General features: G+C 36.8%; 1 long non-coding RNA gene across 1 annotated transcript; it reads right to left on the minus strand.

Moving 5' to 3' along the window:
- Positions 1-3,462: 3,462 nt before the first annotated feature.
- Positions 3,463-4,161, minus strand: LOC124665509. Its single transcript, XR_006990585.1, has 4 exons — positions 4,048-4,161; positions 3,842-3,949; positions 3,616-3,747; positions 3,463-3,509 (listed from the first exon to the last, which is right to left on the minus strand). It is a non-coding gene; the product is annotated as an uncharacterized LOC124665509 (long non-coding RNA).
- Between the last annotated feature and the right edge of the window lie 2,689 nt (positions 4,162-6,850).

The following is a 6,850-nucleotide window of genomic DNA, read 5'->3' on the forward strand; positions in this document are numbered from 1 at the left end:
ACACACATAAATTGTTTGTTCCATGTGAAGAAGAATTGCGATGACAAAAATGGACCAACATTTGCAGAGAATGAAGGGTTGTATGAGGAGATGCAAGACATTATCGATAACTCATTGACAATACAAGAATTTGAAACACTATGGCCACAAATGATTGAAGAATACAATGTTGCTGTTGTGAAAGTATTTGAGGACATGTGGACCAATAGAAAGAAGTATGTTCCAGTGTACTTCAAGACAAATTTCCCATTCATACAGACAACAGCTAGAAGTGAAGCAACGAATGCCTTGTTCAAGAAAGGAGTTGGCGCACAATTCAGCATGACTAGCTTCCTGAGAGAGTATCAGCGAATAATGGATACAATACATGCAAATAAAGATGAGTTGGACCATAAGGTTGCAAACAAGAAAGTCAACCCAACTAAATTCTTGACAAAATACTACATAGAAAGACAAGCTCATGACTTATACAACCTTGCCATCTTCAGAAAATTCCAGTTCACACTAAAGGATGTTACAAGGATAAATATTCGAGAACAAGAAAAAGAGAAAGTTTTCGTCTTGTTCCAGGCCAGCAATTGTGTAATAAAAGAGCACGAGCAACGAAACTATGTAGTGTTGGTGAACAAACGGACGTGAAGAATACTCATGTGTTTGCTGCAAATTTGAAAAGGATGGCATCTTGTTCTCTCACATTCTTAAAGTAATGCTGCATCTTGAGGTCGAGAAAATTCCAGAGAAGTACATAATTGAAAGATGGCGAAAGAAGAGTAAAAAACTCAACTACAGACTACCAGCACCAGAAGAAATAGACAATTATAGTCTAAGGTACAGCTTGCTAACAAGAATCTTGACACAAACAGCTTCTAAAAGATCTAAGAGCGGAGAAAAATGCCAGTACCTGATATAAGAAGCAAAAAGAATAGAAGAACACTTGTATGCAATGGACAGAGTACGAGAAGACACTGGAGAAACGCAACCCACGGATCAGCCCACATTGACAAGGACAGTTTCGAACTTGTTCAATGCATCAGTGCATGAAGGTTCGAGTGCAACAATAGACATACTTAACCCTGATCATGCACATACAAGAGGGCGCCCAAGGATGATGACAATAAAGGAGAAAATAAAGCAAAACAAGTTCTACAAATGCTCACACTGTGGCAGTGGTGACCACACTTTGAAGAACTGTACAAACAAACATCTTGTATTCAATTTGCCAAAGCCAAAAAGGACCCGAAAATCAAAAATTACAGGTTCAAGTAATATATGATTCTATGATATCATAAGTCTGAAGAAACCAAAGTAATCAAACTACATTACATAATAAAATCTACTTTCAAATTGCAGGTACAAATTCTCCAGCCATGAAATCAGCAAAGAAGGGGAAAAACAAAGGATGCAGTTCGAACCAATCAAGAACCCCAGGTTGAAATGACAGGAAACACAATTAGCGGGGAAGAATCTTCAGTAATTGTACCACCCCGCATGTAGCGGAGAAGCAAGTGATGGTTGGAGGACATATTTATGTAATAGTGTTATTCTCAGGTCAAATGATTGTAAACTCAAGGAACACCATGTGACATGTATTATTCGTGATGTACTTCAAATTATTACATGTTGGTGTGAACTTATCCATTAAATACACAGATTGCAAAAGTAAAACAGGACAAAAAGAAGTACAAATGGAAAATAGCAGAGAGATATATGAGTACTTACCACTAGTAAGACGTACTTCAATTTGCAAATTCTCTGCAGTCCAACATATCATCCTGAACTCCCTGTGATGCGAAAACATGAATTTTGTTCTGTCAAATTAAAACCTACAAGCAAATACAAATTGACAATACAGAGCTGTAATACACCTGTTTAATGATCGAGTAAATACGACACTACCGAGCACACAACCTTATTTACAAACTAGTAGTTCAAAAAGCATCTTGTTATAAAACCAGAATGTTACTTGCTACATGCTATTTCTACTACTACTCCATTCAACACCCATCTAGGCATGGGAAAAAAGAATAAAGGCAATTTGAAAACACAAAACTATATAAAAGAAAGAGTCTGAAGAAACTGAAACAGAAGGAGTCACTAGAAAAAGGAGCCTGATAGTTGGCGTCACTAGAAGGAGTATATTCCCATCCTCCCGCAAAATTAAGTGCAAAACTAAATTAAAACAGAAGGAAAAACACTCTTTTAGTATAGCCAGATGGTAAAGCAACTCGAAATTATGAAAAACCAAAGCTAACTAGCATTTGCCAGTGAAACACCATCCGCAAAAATTCATCAAAAAAAATTGTGTCCCTCTAGTGTAAGTTCCCATCTGAGCCCGACAAATAATTGAAGGACAAACTGAACATATAGTAGCCCCCCCTGTATTCACATACTTCCTCATCTTGAAAAGAAAAACATGTATGACAACGAGTGAAAATAAACTCCTTCCCAAAGTAAACTAACAACCATCAAAAAAAGGTCCTCCTCCTTTATCCGGGCTTCGAACCGGCTATCTAAAAAGAATATGTTAGATAGGCGGAGTTACCCCATATAACCCCAACCCCACGGAAAGAGTAATGAAAAGCACAAAAAATGAAAAATAAAAAACCCGCATACAAAAGTCCACAAATACTGAAGAACCAGATACAAACAACATTCAGTCAAAAAAGTCTTACAGATAAAAGAAAAGAAGGATAGAATATACTAATGTAGAGTTATAATAAACTGCTGCTATCTTCTGACAACTCTTGTTCTACAACATGAACATATAAATGTGGAAAGATCAGTAGCGCGCAAAAAGCGGTAACTTGAGGACTAGAGCTTAGGCCTTTTTTCTTCTCTAAGCAGGCATGTCAACACTTTCAGGCACTGGAGAATAAAACGGATTTCTGACCCCAGGAGGTATAGTATCGATCACTTGGCGTCAAATTGATGCGTCAACTTTGAAAACTCCTGCTTATTAATTCCAATCGAACTCCAAGAAATAAAAAAAGGCCTATGTCTGCGAAACAACAAAGAATAGACTTATATAAAATTACTATAAAAATCAGACACACATACAGAAAAAGAAAAAAGAATAAGAGGTAGAATACAAACCTGCATCTTGTAGTTGAGGACGACTGATTTGTCAACACTGTTCCTTTTGCAGAAAAATAACTGGTTGGCATACTGAATTCTAATGTGAATAATGTCATCCTTGGAAAATAAAGAGCATGTATCAACCTCTGGTTTGAAAATTTCCATAAATTTCATAGCAAACACCCCACAATCATCACTGTCAAAAAATACATGGAGAAAACAAATCACTACAAAAAGGGAGGTACTTAAAAACCTCAAACCTGAAAAGTAACAGAAATAGAAAAAAGATATACGCAGTTTGAACATGACAATAGGAGAATCTGAACTTACGCGTTATCTTGCTTGCGGACTTTGGCATACATTATTGAAAAACTTCTAAAAATATTCTCTTCACTTTTGAATATAATTTGCCATAGTTTCACAAAGTTGTTTATCTATAAAAACAAAAAGAACACCAACACAAAAAATGAATATTAGTGATACACACATGGATTCTAAAAACGTATCTTGACATTCTTGCTTATGGAAAAATCAAATTACCAAGACATTCTTGATGGAAGTGTGGAAATCATCGTCCTTGTTATACAGGGAATCAAGAAAGACAAACAGCTTGAATTTGAAATCAACGGAGAAGGTAAACCAGTGATGTGAGCGACAAATTGGAAAAAATAGCTACAAAAAAGAAACAGATGGATACATGACAAAAGAGAATGGCTTAGTAGAACAAAGTGGCATATTACAACTGAAACAACAAAACAACAAATACCCTGTCAAATAACTCCAGTCTTTTCCCTTTGCTAGCCGATGCAGCACCAATGAAAGCCTTGGAAATTAAATCAAGCTGAGCTTCATTATTATAATCCAAAATGTTTTCCTGCAAAACAACAACACATAAGTGCAATGACATTTCGAGCTAAAAAAGATTGTCCCAGGCAGTGAAAAAAACTAAAGAGTGAAAACAAAGTTACTAACACCAATGAAGGAGAAGAAATGGTGCCTCCCAGATTTACTAGGATGATTATCCTCGAACAACTTGCGACAAAAAACTGGAATAAGGAAGTTGTCGACATGACCTTCCCTCTGCAAAGATTGCCCTAGGGATATGAAGTTACAATGAACCTTTGAATACTTAACACAGTATGACCTGGCAATGAAAACAAAATCAGAGAGAAACACAAAAATAAAAAGAAATCAACACATGTGACTACGCATGGTGTCCTGATTCTAGGAGTATATACTTGTTAAGGGAAATGGCAATGCATGATATATTGACATCACTTGTTTAAGGACAAAACTACGGTCTGTGATTTTCCTGCTTCATTTGCAGTCACAGAACATGTTAATGTATATCTGGTAAACAGGTACTGAAGTAAACTAAAAGATTAGATAGAATCTCTTTAGGGTTTTGTAATTTAGATTACTGTATGTATATTCGCGGTGAGGCTTGTAATAACAATGACCCTATATGGCTATATAAAAGTACAAAAACAACACTCAAAAAACAAAAACACATCATACAAAAAGGGTATAGACAGATGAGATATACATACTTTTGAACTCCCTTTGTGTATGCCGATTCAACAATAGAACGTAAATTCTTGACATCAAGGTTTGACACAGGGAAACGATGATTCTGAACCAAAGGAAGAGCCGAAGTGTTTTTAGGCTGGAGAATGATAATATCATCTTTTGGGAACAATTCTTCAGCACCACTCTGTGACAGGTCGATATAGTTATCTAAGTTATTTCCAAACTGACTTCCAATTGCAGGTTGTTGTGCTTTGTTAATCAACTTGTTGTACAGCTCATCACTTTTGCTAGCAAGCTCAACTTGTCTCAAATGGAAATCCTTTGACACATTACTAGCTTTGGGAGAATTCAAAATCTATGATGAAAAAAACATAAGATGAAAATTCAGAAAAAGGGAGAAAGACACAACAAAAAAAAAAGTAGAAATAATACTATTACTGAGATATATATACATACTGCTTTCGGAGAGGACTCAGGTACAAGAATAGGAGCTCCTTTGGATCCAGAGATACTGGTGATTCTACTAGAATTCTTCTTTACTATAACTTCTTCAGGTATAGCAAAACCAGAAGCAACCTACGAGAAAAAATGTGGAAGAGATAACACTGATCCATTACATACCATCCAAAACTTAGAACTCTGATCACAAACTTAGAACTGTGATCACAAAATCTGATCAGGAACTCCTTTGGATCGAGTGAAAGGACTTTACCTTGTCAGCAGCACCTCGCGGGACTGTACTCTTTGAAGTAGGATCTGCCATATTGTCGTTGATCACAGAACCTTCAAAGGATATAGATTGGTGGACATTGTTATTGTCGTGTTTTCTGTCCTCAATAACAAATTCCGGAGACTCTTTAAAACCAACATGAAACTGATCATCGAGAACTTTATGAGGAAACCTTGACATAACCTTCCTCAACGGAGGTATTGCAGGAGCTACAAAAAAAAAGTTTCATATTAATTATGGGTGCAAGGAATTTATTTTGCTTCTTGGATGGATGGATGTCGGAATGGAAACTCTTTGATTAAATTGGACAACAAAATCATCTAAATGGAGCTCCATGCCACAAAATCATCTAAATTGGACAGCAACATCATCTAAATGTCGGCATACAATAGAGCGAAACAATATTTACAGAGAGCATTTGCTTGAGAATAAAAATACCCAACACACAGAAGCTAACTACTAGACACACTAAAAAGAACTTAAAAACGCTAGAAAACGATCTCAGATTCAGAGTACCTGGCTAAAAAAATCAGCGTGCTCTCATCGCAGACACACTGGTCCACAGGCGAAATGCAAAAAGATATCCGGTGGCATGAAATGCACTAAAAGCCACACACTTAAACTAACTAATTCACAGCCTCACTAAAAGGAAGATGAAAAAACTAGCAAATCATCTCAGATTTACAGCACCAAGATCACTACCCCATTTGGAAAAAAACCTAATACAACACTAGGATCATTACCCTCTGCCCCCATACACCTAGCTAGATACCTCCAGAACCAAACATCACCACCTGCAGGCTGCAGCTGCAGCAAAAAGGCTTCAGAAAAAACAAAATGAGCACAGCATCACTGACTACCTAGAGACCAAAACAAAATCGAGCACTACAGCAACCTCCGCATAATCAAATTACAAACATGTGAGCATGACTTCAATGACAATGACAGACAGAATATGGCATCCAGCAGAACCCATCATACAAATCATGAACAAAAAACATGTCGTACGGGTCCAATACAACAGCTCCAATCTCGCGACATACTCGTTGACAAGCAGAAACAACACAGAGGACATATAAAAAATGTTCCATTTTGGCTATAACTAAAAAATATAAAGGTGAAAAAATAAAAGAAGAAGAAGTACCTGTGTTAACAGAGCATAATTGAGATGTGTTCCTCACACATTCTGGAGTTTCTGATGGAAAAAGAAAGATGAATCAAAAAGTAATTAAATTCCTCCTCCAATGTCGAATATATTATGCTTACAAAGAATATGAAAGCAAACATAGGAACCCGATTTTTTACCAAAAACTTCGGTCACTATTGGTTACTATTTTGAAGAAATCATGTTGGTTGGTGATGCGCGTAGATGTACACGTCCGTTGGGAACCCCAAGAGGAAGGTATGATGCGCACAGTGGCAAGTTTCCCTCAGTAAGAAACCAAGATTTAATCGGACCAGTAGGAGTCAAGAAGCACGTTGAAGGTTGATGGTGGCGAAATGTGATGCGGCGCA

Source organism: Lolium rigidum, chromosome 6 (assembly GCF_022539505.1).
Source record: "Lolium rigidum isolate FL_2022 chromosome 6, APGP_CSIRO_Lrig_0.1, whole genome shotgun sequence".
Classification (NCBI taxonomy): domain Eukaryota; kingdom Viridiplantae; phylum Streptophyta; class Magnoliopsida; order Poales; family Poaceae; genus Lolium; species Lolium rigidum.